Source organism: Ursus maritimus, unplaced genomic scaffold (assembly GCF_017311325.1).
Source record: "Ursus maritimus isolate PB19 unplaced genomic scaffold, ASM1731132v1 scaffold_17, whole genome shotgun sequence".
In the NCBI taxonomy this organism is placed as follows: Eukaryota; Metazoa; Chordata; class Mammalia; order Carnivora; family Ursidae; genus Ursus; species Ursus maritimus.
In genome coordinates, this window is record NW_024424119.1 from 26446806 (window position 1) to 26469077 (window position 22272).

The 22272-nt window shown below is 36.7% G+C and overlaps 1 protein-coding gene across 2 annotated transcripts in view; it reads left to right on the plus strand.

Annotated features, from left to right (window-relative positions):
* ZCCHC7 (zinc finger CCHC-type containing 7) overlaps nucleotides 1–22272 on the plus strand; it is a 241747-nt gene that overhangs the window by 166704 nt on the left and 52771 nt on the right. The gene's annotated exons all lie outside the window — the stretch shown is intronic.

Consider the following 22272-nt stretch of genomic DNA (forward strand, 5'->3'; position numbering starts at 1 on the left):
TTGAGGACTAGAACTTACTAAGGGAAGGAAATATTTAAGCTTGAATATAAACACTAACTTCAGCAGGTATACATTTAATAGTGGTTTTCCCTCAGGTCCTGCTAACCAAAGTACTTACCTGGCAGGTTCTGTTTCCTAGGCTAAGGATGCCCAGAGGACTCTGTCACAAAAGAGCTGAATTATGACCTTTGTTTATTAAAATATGCAGATATAGGTAAATATTCTGTAATAATATGCATTTAAGGTCTTGCATTTTATTTTATTTTATTTTTTTTTTTTTAAGATTTTATTTATTTATTTGATAGAGATAGAGACAGCCAGCGAGAGAGGGAACACAAGCAGGGAGAGTGGGAGAGGAAGAAGCAGGCTCCCAGCGGAGGAGCCTGATGTGGGGCTCGATCCCAGGACCCCGGGATCACGCCCTGAGCCGAAGGCAGACGCTTAACGACTGAGCCACCCAGGCGCCCCAGGTCTTGCATTTTAATAAAGAGATGTACTTTGTCCCTACTCCAGTGTATGACTCTTAAGGTCACAGAGTTCCAACCTCTTTCCAACTTGCAAACCTCTCCTCTCTGTCTTAAGCCTTTTGAGCAAGCTCGTGTGATAAGTATACTCCAGTCTCTTCAGAATAAAATATGATCAGCTCCCCTTTCAGGACTTTGAGACATTGTCAGTGAATCAAGAATGTACTTTTCAAATTCTGCATCAGAAGTTGGTAAAATATTGTTTGATGGGTATAGAGTTTCAGTTTTGCAAGATGAAAAAAGTTCTGGAGATGGATGGTGGTGATGGTTGCACAACAGTGTGAATGTACTTAATGCCACTGAATTGTACATTTAAATATGGTTAAGGTGGTAAATACTAGGCTGTGTATATTTTACCACAAAATAAAATTTGGGAAGAAAATTTAAGAAGGCCTTGAACTATTTTTTTTCTTATGAAAATGACATTGGCCCCAGAGGCAGAATGCATCTTGCTGTTTTTTGAAAGCTACCCTAGCTCCTTGCAGTCAGTACATATGAATTATAATATAATAGTATGCATAAAAAGTGTGGATAGTACAATGATTTTTCTGTTCCATGGGGTTCAGAAATCATTTGGGAGAAGTAAAGGATATCTACCATATCCTAAAATTTGTATTTGTCACTCCAAAAAAATGTATATAAATTACCTTGATTTCAAGGGAAAACAAATTTTTACTCCCCATTCCAAGATTTCACATGACAGTCTAATTATAGCGTCTCCAAATATTCCCATTGTTTAAAAACAGAGAATTTGATGATGGAAAAGCAGGCTCCTTTTTGTTGTCCCTCCCCACCTGAATTTTTATTTTGAAATGAATAACAGAATTTAAAAGGGCTTTCTGATTTATTCTATCCCTACTTCTCCCCTGTCCCCATTACTACTTTTATATGAAAATATTCCTGAAAGTTACTTCTTTTGTTGTTTAGAAATTTGGGAATGCAATTGTGTTAGAGACACCTCAGTCAGATTATTGTAGTAATGGAGTTACAAGAGAAAAATAATTCTGACTCATACAAAATTACCAGAAGGGGAATTTTTAGGTTTATTAAACAGAAGGGACAATTGGATTGGTTTAGTCATCAAAATAAACTGTGACCTGCTAGATTCCCAAGTTATAGATTGTGCTTGAATTTTCCACTGGGAATGAAACATTCCACCGTCCCTTTTTACTGTTTAACTTAAGCTGCAGTGAACACTGGGAGAATGGCCCTGTGGCTGAGCTGCTTATTTTTTTTTTTTTAATCTATTCATTTTATACTTTCAGACAGATTTTTCCCTGGGGTGAAACAAAGGTTAACTGAAATTTCCTCTGTTGTGTACCTGAACGAATCAGCAGTTTGAGAAGGAAATCCCATTGATGGGCCAAGAGAGTGACAGGCTCTATTTAAAGAATTCCCCCGACTGTGTGGTAGACCAGCCATGCCATGAATTTAACTGTTCCTGTGGTCCCCATACTTGTACCCACCAAAAAAGAGAGAGAGAGAGAAAGCGACTTTGTTCTGCAAACGTAGCCCTAAGCTTTGAAAACCACGAGCCATTGAGTTTTGTGAATTCAAGTTAGACAGCAACAGAGGCCAAGAGTCTAGGGGAACAATATCTGAAAGGGAGTACACAAAAACAGGTAGAAACTGTTTAACTGTTTTATTTCTCTGTGTGTATACAGATTTATGTGTGTTTATGCACACGCCCCAAAGAAGCTATGCCTTTCTGTCATGTTATGTAGCTGGTCCTAATTATATTTAAGCAGTGATGTTTGTTACATTTTTAAATTTGTTAATTTTTTTGTTTTGTTTTTACAGCTTTTTTGCACCATAAAAGTATTCTGGTTTTAGCAGGACCTATTGTATGTATTGGAAGTGAGAGTAAACACAGTATGAGTTTAAATGGTTAAAAAAAAAAAATGGACCTTTATATTACCTCTGCAGGAGCTTTACTGTCAGGGGGCAGCTCATGTATTTTGTATTTTTCCTGTTTAAGGGAAGCTGCTTTAAATATGAAAAGATGGTATCTTGAGTTGGATTAAACATCCTTAATTCATGTGTATTTAACCTCAGGACTTGTGAGCCTTGTTGAAAATCCAGCTTTTAACCCTGCCTAGTAGGCCTCAATAGTGCATACTGCGTAGGGATTATAAATAGTCATAGTCTTTTTCTGAGGTGGAGGGTATTGCATATTCCCAGGGGGCATGAAGTATTTGGGTATCTAACAAATATTTCACATACATTGCTAATTTATATTTCTATTTACAAATTTAGCATTTAATTTTTTAAAAAACCCTTCCTTTGTTATTTGAAACTTTTTTACCAAAAGTTTCTTAAGTGTATCTTTCTCTGTAGTGTGGATAAGAGCTTACAGAGATTTTGTAAAGCACTAGAATTAAGAGAGAAAATAATACAGAGTGATAGGTGTCTGTCTAGGAACTTGGAGCAGGTACCATTTGAGTTGGTTCCTGGGCGGGGCGCAGGACAGGAATTTATCTTACAGATCATGTAGGGGCTGGATTCATGCTCACAAATGAGAAATTAAAATCTAAAGAGAGAAAATGATTAGTACAATATTATTCAGTATGTTTTGGAAGGACGTAGGTCTCAATTCATATCTAGTGTTTACTTATACAATAAACTGCCTCTCTTTTATTCTGAGATGGTACTTTAAAAATCATTTCTCTCTTATTTGTCAATTATACCTCAGAAAAGCTGAGGAAAATATCACTTCTCTCTTAACTCTTTTTCTTGTCCTATTTCCTGACTTTTTCTTGTCTCATTCTTGTCTGTTCCTTGTCTTTTCTCATTCCTCTCTTATTTTTCAATACTGGTCCTCCCGCAAATAGTTTATAGCATTGTAAGTTAAGAGCAGGATTTGGGGGAGTAGAGCTAACCAGATATTCCATATGGTCTATAAAGGGCTACATTGTTCTTGGATGTTATTTTTTAAAAATCAGAATTGTATTTACAGTGTTGGTTACGTAAGCTATGAATCAATCAAATACTCATTAGTTGATGCTTACATAAATAGAAGAGCTAACCAATGCAGTAGATAGATGCTAATTGATTTTTAACGATTCGTAAGAACAACTGACATCTTTTTCTTTAAAGATTTTATTTACCTTATTTGAGAGAGAGAGCATGCGCATGCATGAGTAAGGGGAGGGAGCAGAGGAAGAGAATCTCAAGCAGACTCCCCCACTGCCGCAGGGCTTGATCTTATGATCCTGAGCGGAAACCAAGAGTCAGAGGCTTACCTGAGCCACCCAGGCACCCCCAACTGACATCTTTTTTAGGAAATCACTTAATTCTTCCAATTTCATTCTTTAAATAATATTAATTGAGCTCCTGCTATGTGCCAGACACCATACAAGGTGATAGAGATACCCTGGAGAGTAAGAAGAAAATAGTTCCTGACCTCTATTACAGACTTTAGTTAAACAATTAGAAAGCTGAGACATTATTTTTATGAAACCTCAGTCAAGATTCTCTCTAAACAGAAGACTAAGTCTGCTCTTCAGATAATACCATTATTCATATCCAGGATGTAATCCTGTGTTACAAGTGGAAAAGTGCAATTTGAAATTCAACAAGTTGTTTCATTAGTAGTTGCCATGTGCTACATAAAAAATAATATTGTGGAGATTTTCCATAACAACTTTATTATGGACAGATGGGAGACTATTGATAAAAATAATGTAGAGGTGGTGATAGCATTTTGGTTAAGAGCATGGTTTGGAAGTGAGCCTCCAGTCAGCCAGCTTTGTGACATTAAACAAATAATTTAAAAATTCACATAAACCTTGGGACGGCTGGGTGGCTCAGTTGGTTAAGCATCCAGCTCTTGGTATTAGCTCGGGTTATGAGTTCAGACCTTGTGGAGCCTACTTAAAAAAAAAAGAAGAGGGGCGCCTGGGTGGCACAGCGGTTAAGCATCTGCCTTCGGCTCAGGGCGTGATCCCGGCGATCTGGGATCGAGCCCCACATCAGGCTCTTCTGCTATGAGCCTGCTTCTTCCTCTCCCACTCCCCCTGCTTGTGTTCCCTCTCTCGCTGGCTGTCTCTATCTCTGTCGAATAAATAAATAAAATCTTAAAAAAAAAAAAGATAGATTCACATAAATCTCATCTTTTTCATTTGTGATATGAGCGTGAGCAAACAGTCTTGATTTTTTTTGAAGATTTTATTTATTTGAAAGAGAGAGTGCACGAGCATGAGGGGGAGTGGCAGAGAGAGGGGGAGAAGCAGACTCCCCACTGAGCAAGGAACCTGATGTGGGGCTCAATCCCAGGACCCTGAGATCATGACCTGAGCTGAAGGCAGCCACTTAACCTACTGAGCCACCCGGGCACCCCCAGTCTTGATTTTCTTGATTTTCTTCCTTTAGAATGGTCTGTTGGTGGGGATTAAAAAGGAATTCTGTATATATTACATGTATTTTCTTTGTCTGAAGGTATTGCACATTAAAATTAATTTCCTCAAAAATCAAGATGAACATTTGTATAAAAGTATACTGTCATCTAGCATGAGTTTTTTTAAATGCGTTTTCCTTTGAACTCCAAGTTTTATGTAATAATTTCTAATTCTCCATAACTTCTTGCTTGTTCTATAACAGTCTTATCTTTGAGTAATAGTTATCATAGGTACATTCGTAAATATTTGTGTTTTGAATTTAAAGACAATTCTGTCAGTAATCTTTCTGGAGCTAAATTGAAACTTGAATAGCTTATGGGGCTTGTTTTCCATGCAATATCCAAATCCTCCCTCACATACTGAGTCATCTGGTGCCATGTTAGAAGGTAGAAGTTTTAAGGTAATAGGGCTCCAAGTTTTAAATGAGTATTTCTGTTGTGGTCAGACTACTCAAACAGTTGTCCATCTACTGTCTCCAGTTTCTGTCCTCCAATTCTATTGTTCAGTCGAGTTTTGTCTTATTGCTTCACCTGGACTTCTCCTGTCAGGAACACCAGGGACTTTGCAAATAAATACAGGAGGCAGTTCTCAGTCTTTATCTTACCCTGACCTTTCAGTGGCACTCCCTATAATTGATAACACCTCTTCTTTGCTATCTTTTCTTTAGTTGGCTTTCAGGGCATTCACCCTTCCTTTCAGCAGGTTTCCTCTTACTTCACTGCTTACTCTCTCCTAAGTCCTTGCTCCTCTTTCTTCTTTCCGTATACTCATTCCCTTGGTAGTGTCACCCAGTCTTGTTCTAAACACCATCTCCATGCCACACTTGGCAAGTTTATATTTCCAGTTCAGATCTGTCTTCTTTTTTTTTTTTTAAGATCATATTTATTTACTTGAGAGAGCACGAGTGGGGAGGAGGGGCAGACAGAGGGAGAAGCAGGCTCCCTACTGAGCAGGAAACCCGACTCAGGGCTGTTCCCAGGATCCCAACATCATGACCTAAGCCGAAGGCAGACGCTTAACTGACTGAGCCACTCAGGTGCCCCAGATCGGTCTTCTTCTTCTTCTTCTTTTTTGTTTTTTAATTTTTTATTGGCTTTTTTTTTTTTTTAATTTTTATTATGTTAGTCACCAAACAGTACATCCTTAGTTTTTGATGTAGTGTTCCATGATTCATTGTTTGCGTATAACACCCAGTGCTCCGTGCAATATGTGCCCTCCTTAATAACCATCACCGGCCTATCCCAGTCCCCCACCCCCCTCCCCTCTGAAGCCCTGTTTGTTTCCCAGAGTCCATAGTCTCTTGTGGTTCATTCCCCCTTCTGTTTACCCCCCGCCCCTTATTCTTCCCTTCCTTCTCCTACCAATCTCCCTGCTATTTCTTATGTTCCATAAATGAGTGAAACCATATGATGATTGTCTTTCTCTGCTTGACTTAATTTCACTTAGCATTATCTCCTCCAGTCCCGTCCATGTTGCAGCAAATGTTGAGAAATTGTTCTTTTTGATGGCTGAGTAATATTCCATCGTATATATGGACCACATCTTAATCCATTCGGCTATTGAAGGGCATCTTGGCTCCTTCCACAATTTAGCTATTGTGGACAGTGCTGCTATGAACGTTGGGGTGCATATGGCCCTTCTCTTCACTACATCTGTATCTTTGGGGTAAATACCCAGTAGTGCAATTGCTGGATCATAGGGTGGCTCAATTTTTAACTTTTTAAGGGACCTCCACATTGTTTTCCAAAGTGGCTGTACCAACTTGCATTCCCACCAACAGTGTAAGAGGGTTCCCCTTTCTCCACATCCTCTCCAACATTTGTTGTTTCTTGCCTTGTCAATTTTTGCCATTCTAACTGGCGTAAGGTGGTATCTCAAGGTGGTTTTGATTTGAATTTCCCTGATGGCTAATGATTTTGAACATATTTTCATGTGTCTGTTAGCCATTTGTATGTCTTCATTGGAAAAGTGTCTGTTCATATCTTCTGCTCATTTTTTTATTTGATTATTTGTTTCTCGTGTATTGAGTTTGAGAAGTTCTTTATAGATCTTGTATACCCGTCTTTTATCTGCAGTATCATTTGCAGATATCTTCTCCCATTCTGTGGGCTGCCTCTTAGTTTTTTTGACTGGTTCCTTGGCTGTGCAGATCAGTCTTCTTAACACAAGACTAAAAGCTTCCTCAGCATCTTCATTTGGATGTCTGATATTGCAAATCCAATGTGTCCAAAATTGAATTTCTCTTTCCCCTAAAACCTGATCAGTTGCAGTTTTCAGTTGCATTAATTCTATCCTTTTAGTTGCTCAGGTCAAAAACCTGGGAGTCATCCTCGTACCCTGTTTTTCTCTCTTACATTCATATCTAATTCATCAGGAAATCTTGTTGGCTCTACCTTCAGAATATATTCAGGATTCTTCCACATCTTAGTACATCCACCGCTATCATCCTGGTCAGAAGTATTATCATTTGTTGACAGAATTCTTACAGTAGCCACCTCACTGCTCTCCTTGCTTCAGAGCCCTCCATTGACTTCCCATTTCACTCAGAATAAAAGCAAGAATTCTTATAAGGCCTACAGGGCCCTTCATAATCTGGTATCCTGTACTTCTTTGACCTCACCTTCCCCTTAACTTACTCTGTTGTAGCCACATTGGCCCCCCTGCTATTTCTCAAACACATCACAAATATTTCTACCTTAAGGAGTTTGCTTTTGCTGTTCCTACCGTCTGGGATGCTCTTACCCCAGAAGTGCATGGCTAATTCCCTCATCTTTAAGTCCTTAAGTAAGTATCAATGAGGTGTACTCTATCCACATTATGTGAAATTGTAACTTCTACCTAACGCTACCAATTCCCATTATCCTGCTCTACTTTTCTTTTTTCCAAAGCACTTACTACTGCTAGCATATATCATTTACTTATTTATTATGTTCTGTTTATTGTCTCTCTTCCTGCCCCACTAGAATATAAGTTCTACAAAGGCAGCGTTCTCTCTTTTGTTCATTGATATATCCTAAGGACCTAGAATGGTGAAATATGGCAGTAGCTCAGTAAATACTTGTTGAATGAATGGTAAGAATTGGTAATAATTATATGTTTAGTTTTACCCTCATTATACTGTCAGTCTCATTACACCCAATTTTTGTTTAGGGGTTTGGGCGGGTTTTTTTTTCTTTTAGCATTTGTAACTATTTCTAAGAATTTATATTTCATAACTTTTATTCTATCTTAGAAGTCTTCCAAAGAACAGAGAGAAAATTTACTTTTCTTAACAGAATAAAACTCTATCTCAGATTTAATATACGGGTCCATTGGATCCTTTTATAAATCTAAGATACATCATGGGATCCTAGTGATCTTATTTTTACCATACTTGGAAACATTCTATTATTTCATCATCCAAAAAATAGTTTTATCATTACTCTTCAATTATTCCCAACTATGCTAAAAAACACTAAAATAATAAGAAAACAGATGATGGAATTGCCTAGAAGGATGATATCATAGTGAAGTTAAGTCTTCATCATCCTTCTTACTTTGTTGCCCAAAATATTACATTATCTTTCAAGAATGTATAAAAGAAGTCTGGAGACACCATCTTTTTTAGCTTTGATTGAACAAAGTTGAGAATTCAGCATTTTACATTTTCTGCCCAAAATGCAAGTAGAAGAAAATTGACAGAGGAAGACATTTCACAGTTATTAGCTCAATCAAAACATAAATGCAAGGAGACAGATGGTAGTACCTAGACTTTAATGATGTGATGAACTTGGTCTTTCAAGTAAAGTCTCAGACTTTGATTTTTTTCCAGTGGATATTATAGATGAATTTTCTCAAACTTAAGAATTGATGAATGAATGTATTTCTAAATATGAAAAAAGGAAATAGGGTATTCTCATCTACTTAGTCATTCAGCAGGAAGTTCTTTACCACACAATATTTTATGATGAGAATCTGTACCATCCTGCTTTGGTAAAAAGACATGTGGCTGTATTCTTTCATATTTTATGGTATTTGTGTACCAAAATATCCTTGATATGGTTTGTATGAAGTGGATAATCACTAAAGGCAGATGTGAATCCAGAGGTGACTGGAAGGGAATAGATGATACAGAAGTGAAAAAAACTAGTGGATCAGTCATTTTAATTTGTGTTTGTAAGTTGAAAAGTGAAAGTGTTTTCAACTATTTAGCAAAGAAGAGGTATATTTGAGATCTGGTTTAGTATTTACAAAATGGATGTGTTTCGAGTTCATAGATAGTCAAGAGTAGTTGGTTGTATTTCAAGATGTTGCCCATTTCTATATTTAATGTCAAAAACTGGACTATATGAAATAAAAATTTTGGTTTGCCATGTTTAAGTTCTTATTAGGATTTCTGATAAAATCGTTACTCCTTACCTCTTTATTTCTCTGTAAATTATTTGTGAGATAACTTAAATTATAAAATGGGTCCGTTGGACCCTTATGATTGGTGATGACTATTATAATGCAGCAGGCACTTAATGAACAGGTACTTCCCTAATCCTGGAGATATTAGAAGGACTAAAGGTCCCTCTATCCTAGAGAGACAAGGTGCTAGTGGTTAGCGTAGTGTTAAGTAGACTTCCAGGCCAAGTAAATGAAACAACTAGGCTGGTATTAAATACAGGAAAATTAAAACATTGTATAAGAAAGGAAACAATACATGGTCATGAGACGGAAGAAAGGAAACAACTACGTGGTCATAAGATGAATATTATCTTAACCTGAGAAAGGGGATGGATGGAGAAGAAATTCAGATAGAATGTCATAAGTAAATCCTCTTTTACTTTACTAGGAAGTTAGATACTAATGTTTAAAATAGATAAATCCAGGGGCACCTCAGTGGCTCAGTCGGTTAAGCCTTTTGACTCTTGATTTAGGCTCAGGTAATGATCTCAGGGTCCTGGGATTGAGCCCGGCTTCGGGCTCAGTGGGGAGTCTGCTTGAGATTCTCTTCCTCTTCCTCTGCGCCTCTCCCAGCTTGCTCGCTCGCTCTCTCTCAAAAAAATAAATTTTTTTAAAGATTTTATTTATTTCTTTGAGAGAGAGAGAGAGATAATGAGAGAGAGCAAGAGCGGAGAGGAGAGGGAGAAGTAGGCTCCCTGGGATCATGAACTGAGCCGAAGGCAGACACTTAACCAAACGAGCCACCAGGTGACCTAAATAAAAATAATTTAAAAAATAGATAAATCTATAAGGAGCAGAAGGAACATTATTTAGAAGTATCCAGATGAATACCAAAAGAAATAGCTAAAGACTTGAATGTGTTTGCCTCTGGAGGAGTGCGGGCTGAAATGGGGAGGAGAGAACTGCTGTTTTTTTTTTTTCTTACATGCTTTTTTAGTATTAGAGCTTTTAAAACCATATGCCTGTGTTACTTTGATAAAAATTAATAATTTTTAATTAATATTGATTAATTATTAATAAAAATCAATAATTTTTATTAATTTCCCTTTAAAGAGAAAAGCTAGCTGGTATGTATCAAATGAAGGCACAGGGACACCTGGATTTGACATGAGGAACAAATAGTGATGATTGGAAGGAAACCAAAATATTGGCTTAGAAAGACATTTTAAAGGGAGATGTTATAGAATTGTAAGACCTGGCCTGGTTGGATAATGAGAGTGAAGCATTGGGTTAAGATGAAAATAAATCTTGTTTTGAGCCGTAAATAACAACAGGGAAGAAAGTATTTGAGCCATTTTCAGTTGTGGTTGTGAAGATGAGTTTTTCTTTGGATATGTTATGTTTGCAGTGACTACTATAATCATTTGTGTTATACCCTGTAAGCAGTTATAAACGTAAGCCGGACGTGTTTGGTCTTAAGATTTGGGGAAAGATTTGCAGAAAATATGATCTTCCAAAATAATAAAAATGAATTGTTGTGGAGTGACTGGTTTTACCAAGAAGGGAGTGAACCAAGAACCAGATGTTGAAGAAAATGCATGTACTTACACACAAAGTTAGTAATAGGTAAAGAAGACCAAAAAAAAAAAAAGATTTAGGAAGGAGACTAGGAAGTGTAAAACAGAATTAGAAGGATGACTGAAAGATACAGATACCAAATTTATATAGCCTTTGTCTTTTTTTTTTTTTTTTTAAGATTTTATTTGAGAGAGAGAGTGAAAGAGAGAGCATGAGTGGGGTGAAGGGCAGAAGAGCAGGGAGCCCGATGTGGGACTCCATCCCAGGATTCTAGGATGATGACCTGAGCCAAAGGCAGATTCTTAACCGATTGAGCCACCCAGGCGCCCAGCCGTTAAGTCTTCTCTAGAAACCGACAACATCTTTTTTAAAATAGCCTCTTGATAGAATTTAAATATGTTTTATGTGTGCTTGTCATTTAACAAATATTTCCTGTGTCCATGGTATATTTTCCTTTTTGCCTTTTGGAGGGGAGGGTGGAAGTGGAGAACAAGCACCACAGTAGATACCTTTAAAAGAAGAAAAAACAGCTCCCATAATCCTACAGTATTAACTGTTTCTGTTGATAATGTTTCCCTTTCTCTTTTTGTCATTTAGTTTAATACGAGGGGTTTTTTATTTCTAAATAAATATTTCTTAATCACTGACAAATCTTTTGGAGGGATTGGGAGATCCGAGAGAACTGTGTGTGTGGCTGTATCTGTTTGTGTGTCTCTTTGGAGATAATACAAAAGCCTTTATGTGACAGATAACTTTGTAAGAGCTCCGTATAACTCTGCTAAGCACCTGTATTTATTTCCTCTTTCTTCTTCCTCCTCTACCTCTAAAAAAAGAAGAGCTAAATCCCCACTTATCGTTTATACACATTTAAAAATATAGATTGTTTCTGGTAAATTTAATATGATTTAAAATAAGAGGAACAGTTTGATGCCTAACTTGCAAATTGTTCTATTAAAATTTGTTTTATTTAAACTAATGGCAGTTAAACACTGCAAAATTTTAATGACTTAAAATGGTTTTGTGACCAGTGTTAGATGGAAAGATATAAATAAGAGACAGAAATAAAGAGCAGTTTGAGAAGAATGCAAGTGAATGAAGTGGCTCAACCCTCAGGGGATTTGCATGTGGCATTGTGTGTATTTCAAAAGTTTCCGTTGAAATAACAGATGCTGCTGATGAAGTTGGGAATAGTAACTTCATTTGTGGCTGGTTCGGTTGCTTGTCCGAAGTGAGAACATCCCAGGGGGAAATCTGGTGTAGTGGAATTAGGCTCAGGAAAGGATATGACATAAGTATCTGGCAGCTTCATCTTCGTGATCTTTATTCCGTAAACACTGGCTAGGTGTAGGTATGATTATTTATAATGTCCAGTTATCTTATATTTCATGTGGATCCTACCAAGTGATTTTATTCAATAGCAGTGATTTTTAAAGTATTTTATAGTTCCTAGAATTTTTTACTACAGAAATTCCAAATCTTTTTGGTTTTTTTAGATGATTCGTAAAGAATTGTCTTTTTTTTTTTAAGTTTTTATTTATTTATATTCTCTACACCAAACATGGGGCTCGAACTCACAACCCTGAGATCAAGTGTCGCGCGCTCTACCGACCCAGCCAGCCAGGTGCCATAAGAATTATCTTATTGAACTTGTATATATCTATACAGTGACAACCCATGAAATTGGTTATTGGCTTTCTTTACCCCCAGTTCAGAACAGCGTTTACTCACACAAGTATGCATATTAATGGTCTCTTTTTTTCCCTTTTTCTTTTAAATTATTTTTTCTAATGTAATTCAAAGTATGCAAGATGTCATGCTGATAACTGGATAGGTGGATAAAACAGATGGTCCATAGAGGTCCATAGAGAACTTACAATGTAGTGAGGGACAGAAAAATATTTATTAATATAGCTGTTAACATAAGGTTTAGAAGTGTTTAATAGCCTAAGAGATAAATAAGGCATTTTTAGGGAGGGAGAAAATACTTACATCAGAGTGAAATCAAAAGAGGAAATGTTATTTAAGAAATTCAGTAAACCTGAGTACCTGTGATAACTAAATAATCCTGCTTTTGGAAGATACAAAGATAGAAATGACACGGTCAAAGTCTAGGATGGTACAAAGTTGAGAGCCATCATCTTTGCTTTTGAAGGGTTATCAGAGAAGACTTCAGTGGAGGAGGTAGCACATGATTAGTGACTTGAAGACCAAATCCTAGTTCCATGTTGTGAAGTTGGGGGTGGCTTGTGTTCCAGGGGATACATGCATAGGCATAGTTAGGCAATGAACAACAGGACACACTGAGGAAATTATTAAGCTCACACTGGGATCAGGAAGATGAAGCCAGAGAAGCAGGTAAGGACCAAATCATGGAAGGCATTGTGTGGCATACAAAGAAGTTTTAAGTTTATCCTGTAGGCATCGAGGGACCATTCAGGGCAGAAAGTATTCATATTTCCATTTTAGAAACATTATTAAATTTGTAGTATATACAGATATCAAATCATTGTGTTATACACCTGAAACTAATGTTGTAAAAAATAAAAACATTCCAATAACTGTGGAATGGAAAATGAGTTGGGGTGTTAGAGATAGTCAGAAGTTATTTTAATAGTCTAGCTGAGAAACTGAGTATCAGTGGCCAGTATAATGGTATTGAGGCTGTGATGGAGAGAGAATTTATGGGATTTGGTAATTATGTGAAAGGTGAGAGGGAAAAGTTGAAGTTTTTTATATGGAAAATACATTGAAACAAGTTATTGAGATAGAAGATACAAGGAGGAGGCATAAGAGCTTTTGTCTGTTTTTAAGAGCGAGAAGTGCAAGGAATGGGGAGAAAATGAAGAATTCATTTCTCAGGATTATGCTTTTGAGTTACCTGCAAGATATCTAGTCTAGATGTCCCATAGATCAGGAGCTCAGGAAAAGATCTGGTGTAGAGAGACAGATTGGGAGTTCTCTCCATGGACATGTATGACATGAGCTGGGACTAAGAATCTAGAATGAGGAGAGCAAAGAGTGGAGCGTACCAAGTAACCAGTAAAGGAAGAGGAAACTGCGAAGGCGGGTAAGAACTGGGAAAGTATTCTGTTACATCAACCATGAGAACTGTAAGTGCTCACAGAGGTCAAGTGAGAGAGAAATACTGAGTATTACCCACAAGCATTGGTTATGAGGAGCTCAACCTTCAAAGGACATTTATAATTTGTAGTCATGGAAATTGGACTGGATTAAGTGGAAAATTGGAATAATTTAACCTCAGGTTACCTGGTGGGAGGGTTATTCACAACCTTCTCCACTTTTTTTTCTTTTCTTGACCATTTCACTGTGTTTTAGAGGAGTGAAAAGAATGCCATCTCATGCAAGTCAAGAGTTTTGTCTGTACCTACCAGTGAGAGGATAATCAGAACGCCCAAAATCTTCGTTCCTTAGGAGTTGTAGGTATATAACAACCATTGTCTTTTTTGCCCCAGTCCCCAGTTGTGAGTTGAATAGATTCAAAGATTATTTGTGGAGAAAACACTTGCTAAAGGTCTTACATATCTAGAATTATAAGGAAGACCATTTTGGTGGTATAGTAATCATAAGTTAATTGCTCATTAGTAGAATTCAGTATTTCTTGTTAAATACCCCATTCCCTAAATAATAGTGGACTTTTTATCTTTAAAACAAGATTATTCATCTTTCTATTTCATTTTTTTAAAGATTTTATTTATGTATTTGAGAAAGAGCGTGTGCGTGCTCAGGGGGAGGGGCAGAGGGAGAAATAGACTCCCTGCTGAGTGGGGAGCCCGATGTGGGGCTCGATCCCAGGACCCTGAGATCATGGCCTGAGCCGAAGGCAGACACTTAATCGACTGAGCTACCCAGACACCCCTCATTTTTCTATTTTAAAGAATGAAATTATCATGGTTATTTACTTAGCACAGTAATCCTTCTAAGGTTGTTTCACGCAAAGATGCACATACTACTTTGTGGTAAGTTCCTTGAGGGCAAGCACTATGTCTTAGTCATCTTGCTCTCTCCTGTACCGTCTTTTAAAATGAGAGATAGTCAGTAAATATTTGTTGAAAATTAACTCAACACTACATTAAATGAAAGCATTTTACACATTGAGGAAAGTCACATTTACATTCTTTTTTTTTTTTTTAAGTAGGCTCCACACCCAGTGTGGGGCTTGAACTCACAACCATGAGATCAAGAGTCCCTTGCTCTACTGACTGAGCCAAACAGGTGCCCCACATTCACACTCTTAAATAGTAGGGAAAATAAGTTTTTATATCTGATTTGCTGAATATTAAATTCAAGCCCATTGTATGCTAAGAAAATCATACATACATACCTTTTCATTGAAATCTAATGAGATTTATAATTTTAGGTGTTAGAAATTAGGATATCTAGAAAATATAAGGCATCTCTGGCTTCCTTATAAGAAGGAGCTGCAGGAGTATTGGGCTCAGGAAAAGGTTCTTAGACCCTGTCACCTGCACTGTGAATAACCAGCTGGATATGCTGAACCGAGTCCTTCTGTCATCTTTGGTGATCTTTGAAATACATTTTATTAACTCCTGTTTTCTGTCATATTACTCCAAAATATAGAGAGAACCAGCTCTATAATTGTCTGTGGATGCTCTCAGCAAAGGAATGATCATCAGCTGTTCCCACCCACCAGGATGCAGGCTAATGTAACTGAAGCAGAGAGGAAACTGGCTTTGCTCCTAAGAAATCTAGTCCGAAGTCTTACATCCTTTGAAAATTGAATGCAGTTTTATTGGTAAATAGCTACATTAGCACTACCTTTCACAGAAAGCACCAGTTGCCATTTCTTGTAGAAAGTACACACATAAAAAGTGAATATTTTTGTAACCATAACATACAGAGTACTGGGGATAAAATGTATATTTAAAACAATTAATAGACTCTGAATCACCATATAAATATGAAAGATGTTTACGTTTATTACCATGCAGTAGTAATAGAGAAAGCGTGCGTGTGTGTGTAATTAAGATAGAATAGTTCCAGAAAAAGGAAAAAATGTGTAAAATATATGTAAGGTTATGGGTTTACTTTTTTGTGTTGAAAGTTATTTCAGAAGAGATGAAGTATTCTGGTTGTTGCTGAGTGTTAACAGAGAACACTGTAATGCTATTTTACTCTATCTGCCTTCAATATTACTAGTCTGGTAGAAAGGCCTGTTGTGCTCTTCCTTGTGGAGAGCTCACACAGTAGAAAGTAAAGGTATATAAAGTTAAACCAGAAGACGATATGGAAATTTTCTTAGTTGGAAGAATAGATTTAATAGATTTAATATTGTCTTCATATGTGTTTCAGGTAAAAGGTATCTTATAAGTAATAATATTTAATGCTTAGTGTTCTTATATATAAAAAGGTCTATGAAAATTCTTAGTAAGGGAATTACCATACCCTCTTTCAATTAAACTATTGTTTGCCATATCCTTTTACCTCTTCCATTCTGTTGCTTGTACCTTTCCTTTTTACCGGTGTCGTCTCTCATCTCCATCTATTAAAATCTGGTATAGGACTTTCCCTTCCACCTATATTGTGTAAACTTATACCAGACTTGCCCCCCTGACAAGAAATGATGGAATTAGCAGAAAAGGACTTTAAAACAGCTATTAAAAATATACACTAGGTTTAAAGAAAAAGGAATATAATAGAAATGGAAGATATAAAAAAAGAACCAAATGGATCTTTTAGAACTGAAATATACAGTATTTAAGATAAAAAATTTAGTGGATGAGCTTAAGTACAAATAAACTAAATCAAAGGGAAGGAATAAGAGTCTATTATGGACATTTATGCTGATAATTTCAACAACTTAGAGTAACAGACAAATTCTTTGAAAGTCACAGATTACCAAAACTGGGCCAAAGCGGAACTAGAAGATGTGAATAGATCCATACCTACTACAGAAGTAGAATTACTATTTCTATTACTATTTTTAAAGCCTCATTGCAGGTAAAATTCCTGGACAAGAAAATTCACAACAAGGAAAAAACTCCAGCCTAGATGACTTCACCGGTGAATTCTATCAGATATTTAAGGAAGAAATAATACCAGTTCTATACAAACTCTCCCCAACACTTCCCAACTCTTATGAGGCCAGTTTTATCCCAATATCAAAACCAGACAAAGACATTTGTAAGGAAAGTATAAACCAGTATCCTTCATGAACACAGATGTAAAAATTCTTAATACTAACAAATTGAATTATACAGTATATTGTAAAGCATAATACATCCTAACCAAGTGGAGTTAATCCCAGAATACAACTTGAAATGAATCACTGAATTACTTGAAAATGAATTACTGTCATTCACCGTATTAACAGAAAGAGGAAAAACTATGGGGCCATCTCAGTTGATGCAGAAAAGGCAGATGATAAAATTTAAAACACATTCATATTAAAAACTCAGGAGAGTAGGAAAATAAAAGAATTTCCTCTACCTGTTATGAAAAATCTATAGCAAACAGTTTGCTTAATTCAGAAAGACTGAATTTTTCACCCTATTGGAACAAAACAAAGATTATCTTCTGTCACCACTGAAAACATTGAGTATTACACCTGGAAGTCCTTTATAATGCATTGAGGTAAGGTAAAGCAATAAAAGGCATCCAGATTAGAAAGGAGGTGATAAAACTGTCTTTATTCACAGGTGAAATGTAGGGTATATGGAAAATTGGGAGGAATCTACAAAAAGCTTCTAGTACTAAGTGAATTTAGCAAAATTTCAGGTTGCGAGGTAAACAAAAACCAACCGTATTTCTATAAACCTGTCATCAGAAATTGAAAAATGAAATTTAAAAAAATAATTTAAAATTAAATGTTATTTTTAAAAAATTTTCAGTAACACAAAGAAACATGAACTACTCAGGGATAAATTTAGTAAAATATATACAAGACCTGTTCACAGAAACCCATAAAACATTGCTGAAAAAAAAGAAGACCAAAGTAAATGAAGAGATACACCATATTCATGTTTTAGAAGACTTGATATTGTTAAAGTATCTTTCCAGGCTGATCTGTAGGTGTAGCACAATACCAAACAAAATCCCATCAGGCTTTTTTTGTAGAAATTATATTCTAAAATTTATACAGAAATCAAGGGCCCCTGGCTGGCTCAGTCAGTACTTTTGTGGCTCTTAATCTCGGGGTTGGTCATAAGTTCAAGCCTTACATTGGCTGTAGAGCTGAACTTTAAAGAGAAAAAAAATGCAAGTTAAAATTCATACGGAAATCAGGGGGTGCCTGGGTGACTCAATCGTTTGGGCATCTGCCTTCGGCTCAGGTCATGATCCCAGGATGCTTGGATTGAGCCCCGCGTTGGGCTTCCTGCTCGGCAAAGAGCCTGCTTCTCCGTCTGCCTGCCGCTCTGCCTGCTTGTGCCCAACTCTCCTTCAAATAAATAAATAAAATTTAAAATAAAATTTTTACAGAAATCAGAGGATAGCCAAAGCAATCTTGAAAAAGAACAAAGAAGTTGGAAAACTTACTCTACATGATTTTAGGTTTTTAAAGTAAAGTTGTAATTTGGTATAATGATGGACCTGTAGCTCAATATAACATACTAGAACTTCTAGAAATTGGCCCACATGTCAGTTGATTTTCAACAAAGGTGGTAAGGCAATTCAATGAAGAAAGGGTATTTTTTTCAACAAATGATGCTGAAACAACTGGATATTCAATTGGAGAGAAATGGGTAATAACATAAAAAGCTAAAACTATAGAATTTTAGGAGAAAATATAAAAAGTGCTTGCTTTTGTAACCTTGCATAGGGAGATTTCTCTGAACATAGAAAACCTTAAAGAGAAAAGTTGTCAAATTTATTAGTTTCGCTTTTCTGAGAACTCTGTTCTCTGTTTTAAAAAAATGAAAAAGCAAGCCACACTGGGAGAAAATATTTGCAAACACATGTCTGATAAAAGACTTGTATCTAGGGGGCGCCTGGGTAGTGCAGTCGTTCAGCGTCTGCCTTGGGCTCAGGGCTTGATCCCGGCGTTCTGGAATCAAGTCCCACATCAGGCTCCTCCGCTGGGAGCCTGCTTCTTCCTCTCCCACTCCCCTGCTGTGTTCCCTCTCTCGCTGGCTATCTCTCTGTCAAATAAATAAATAAAATCTTAAAAAAAAAAAAAAAGACTTGTATCTAGAAAATACAAAGGACTCCTATAATTCAATCAAAGAAAGACAGCCTCCTTCACTCCCCTCAAAAAAATCAGAAACAACTAAATTTAAAAACAAGCTAAGGGGTGCCTGGGTAGCTCAGTCAGTTAAGTGTCTGACTCTTGATCTCAGCTCGGGTCTTGATCTCAGGGTTGTGAATTCTGGTGCCATACTGGGCTCCACACTGGGCATGTTGCCTACTATGAATGAATGAATGCACGCTAAAATTCAAATAGTTTTTGAAAGAAGATATATGAATGGCAAATAAATATATGAAAAGATGCTCAGCATCATTAGTTATCAGAGTAATGCCCATTAAAGTCCTAATGCATTACTACATACACATTCAAAGACTAAAATTGAAAAGGCAGTTTCAGGTATTGGTGAGATTATGAAACTATGGAATTCTCATACATTGTGGATGGGAATGTGAAATGACAGAACCACTTTGGAAGAATTTTCCAGTTTCATATAAAGGTAAAGATACGCTTAACCATATCCAGTAATTCTACTCCTAGGTATTTTCCCAAGGCAAATGAAAACTTAAGTCAATTAAAAAATGTTTATTGCTGCTTTATTTACAGTCGCAAAACCTGAAACAACCTGAGTGTTATCAGGAGATGAACAGCTAAACAAGTGGTTATATTCACACACGGAATACTGTTCAGCAATAAAAAGGGAACTACTACCCAACAATATAAATGAATCTCACAAATAATCAGAGTGAAAGAAGCCAAACACAAAATGGTACATAATATATGATTTCTATTTATGTACAGTCCCAGAACAGGCAAAGCAAATCTATGGTGACAGAAAGCAAATCAGTGGTTGCCTGGGGTAGAGGGTCAACTGCAAATATGCACAAGGTAACATTTTGCGATGGTGGAAATGTGCTATATTTGATTGTTGTGGTGGTTACACAGGTGTGTACATTTGTCTAAATACATCATACTGTATTTTTTACATGGGTATATTTTTTATGTAAATTATACTTCAATAAAGTTTTCTTTATAGCACAGTCTTCTGTGACTTTTTTCCTCTTTCCCCCCTAAATTCAGACATTGGCTATTCTTTCTCTAAATTTACTGTAGAATTTTGTTTGGTCTTCTCTTACTCCTTTCTTCTTCTTTCATTTGTCTTCTTTACTAAGTTATATGCTCTTATTCATCTTTGTTTACCCTATAGCACCTTGCTCATTGTAACCTTTCAGTATGTCTGTTGCACTGAGTTGATTTGATGCAAGGAAGAAGTTACCAGCTATTGCTCTGATTACAATTCTGAAGTTTGAAAAAAGTCACAGCCCCAGATATTAGCAAGACAAGGATCTAAGGCAGCTAAGAGTTAATATTAGGCATCTTTAAGTCAATTCCAATTTTATACTTTAGGGCAATCCCATTTTATATTCTATGGCAAAGGGTGGTGAACACATGGAACATGAGTGCTTTGGGCTCTTTGGGAAGTTGTCTTTAAGGGAAGGTACCCTGTGCCAGTTGCAGAGGCCTGGAGGACAATGGATTTGATTTTAATAATGAACGAAAATTCAAAGGAATCATAGAAACTTAGTGCTAGACAGTACCATGGATGCCATTTAACCCAGCCCATTATTATACAGGCCCAGTGAAGTTCGATAACCTGCCCAGCGCCACACAGCAAATAAAAGATAGGGTTAAGATTGGAACCCAGGTTTCTACCAAGTCCCATACCAGGAATTTAACGAAGTGGAGAATTGCCTGCCTGTAGAAGTTCTAATGAGTTGCCCTTAGACAAAGCTTCCATTAGTTTGGGATCTGGAGTTAAGAAAATGAGATAGATAAAAGAGAAAGATCAGGAGTCAGCTGTTATTACCAGGATGGAACCAAAACTGGAACCTTTGGGTAGCACCAGGAGTTGGCTCATGTGTTTCTGGTGATGTCTTTGTTCCATTTACCACTGAGAAGTCTGTAATTGAAACCTGTTTTGTATACCTGTTGATAAATTTTCTACACTAGGAATATACTATAGCTTGTTGAGGAGTTAGTATACCACCTGGAATATTGTTGAATTCCACAGGAATGTTAAAACAATCTAAATGGAGTCGGATCTTCCTCTCGCAGACCTTCCCTTTTCTCACTGTTCTCTGTTAAGCTGTAAATTTATTTGGAATTGGGGGAAGTAATAGTTGCTATTTTGCATTTCACTGGTTTTTAGGTTTTATTTTTTTAAGGGCAATATTAAGACAGTTTTTTAATTAAAGTGATATTTAGTGGTCATTTTGAATCTTAAAGATGAAGGACATTGAGGTACAAAAGGCAGCCTTGAAACTTACAGCAGAGCATGCTCCTTAGATGGATCTTTTGAATGAAAGAATGCTGTTGTGGATGGTGATGATGCACTGTTATTTAATGTATTCTCCACTCTCCGTGTGTGGATGCAGCCTCCAAACTTTACAAAGGACATAATCATCTGCACAGCATCTCTGCTCTCCTATGGATTGGTCTTTTTGTAAAGCAGCCTTTTGGTTTTCTTAGTAAAACTATTTTATTTTTAAGTATATCTCTAGACACTTACTCCTGGTAGGCCTGGGGAAATGTAGATTACTTCATGTCTCCTCAAAATTCCTTTCAAAGAAAAGAGTCAGGCTCGATTTGCATTTTCAAGATAGAGAAGAGGAATAGATAGGAGGAAGGAAGAAATCTTAACTTTGCTTCAAGGAAAGAAAAAAAAAATCTTTCAGTCCTTTGTTGATACTATAGCGTCTGCATTAGTCATGTGTCCTTTCCTCCTTGGTCATGAGTGGACCAGAGGAATAGCATCCATTTGCAAAGGGCAGAGAGAAGGAAACAGCTGATAAAGAGGAATGTAGGGCTCCCAAGCACCCTAGGTTTTTACAGTTGTATTTTTAGATCAGTCAGTGGTTTCTGGATAGTTGGTCTCATTTGTTGTTTTATTTCGTTGTGTCTGATGTTACAAAATACAGTGTTAAATTTCTAGCCCCGATCATGAGATTGTCTTCAAAGTCCAGTTTTTTAAAATGTTACAATGAAAGTCAACTACAATGGGAAGCTAGTAGACATAGTTAATACTGATATTGGAAGGAAAAACCTTTCCTCTGCCTTCTTGGGTCTGAATGGTAGGGGCCTGTGAAATAACTAGTGATATATTAACAGGAGGAAAAATTGAGTGTGGGAGGGCACAGTAATGAGCAACTCAACTCAGTTGCCAGAGGTAAAGGTTTGTTTACCA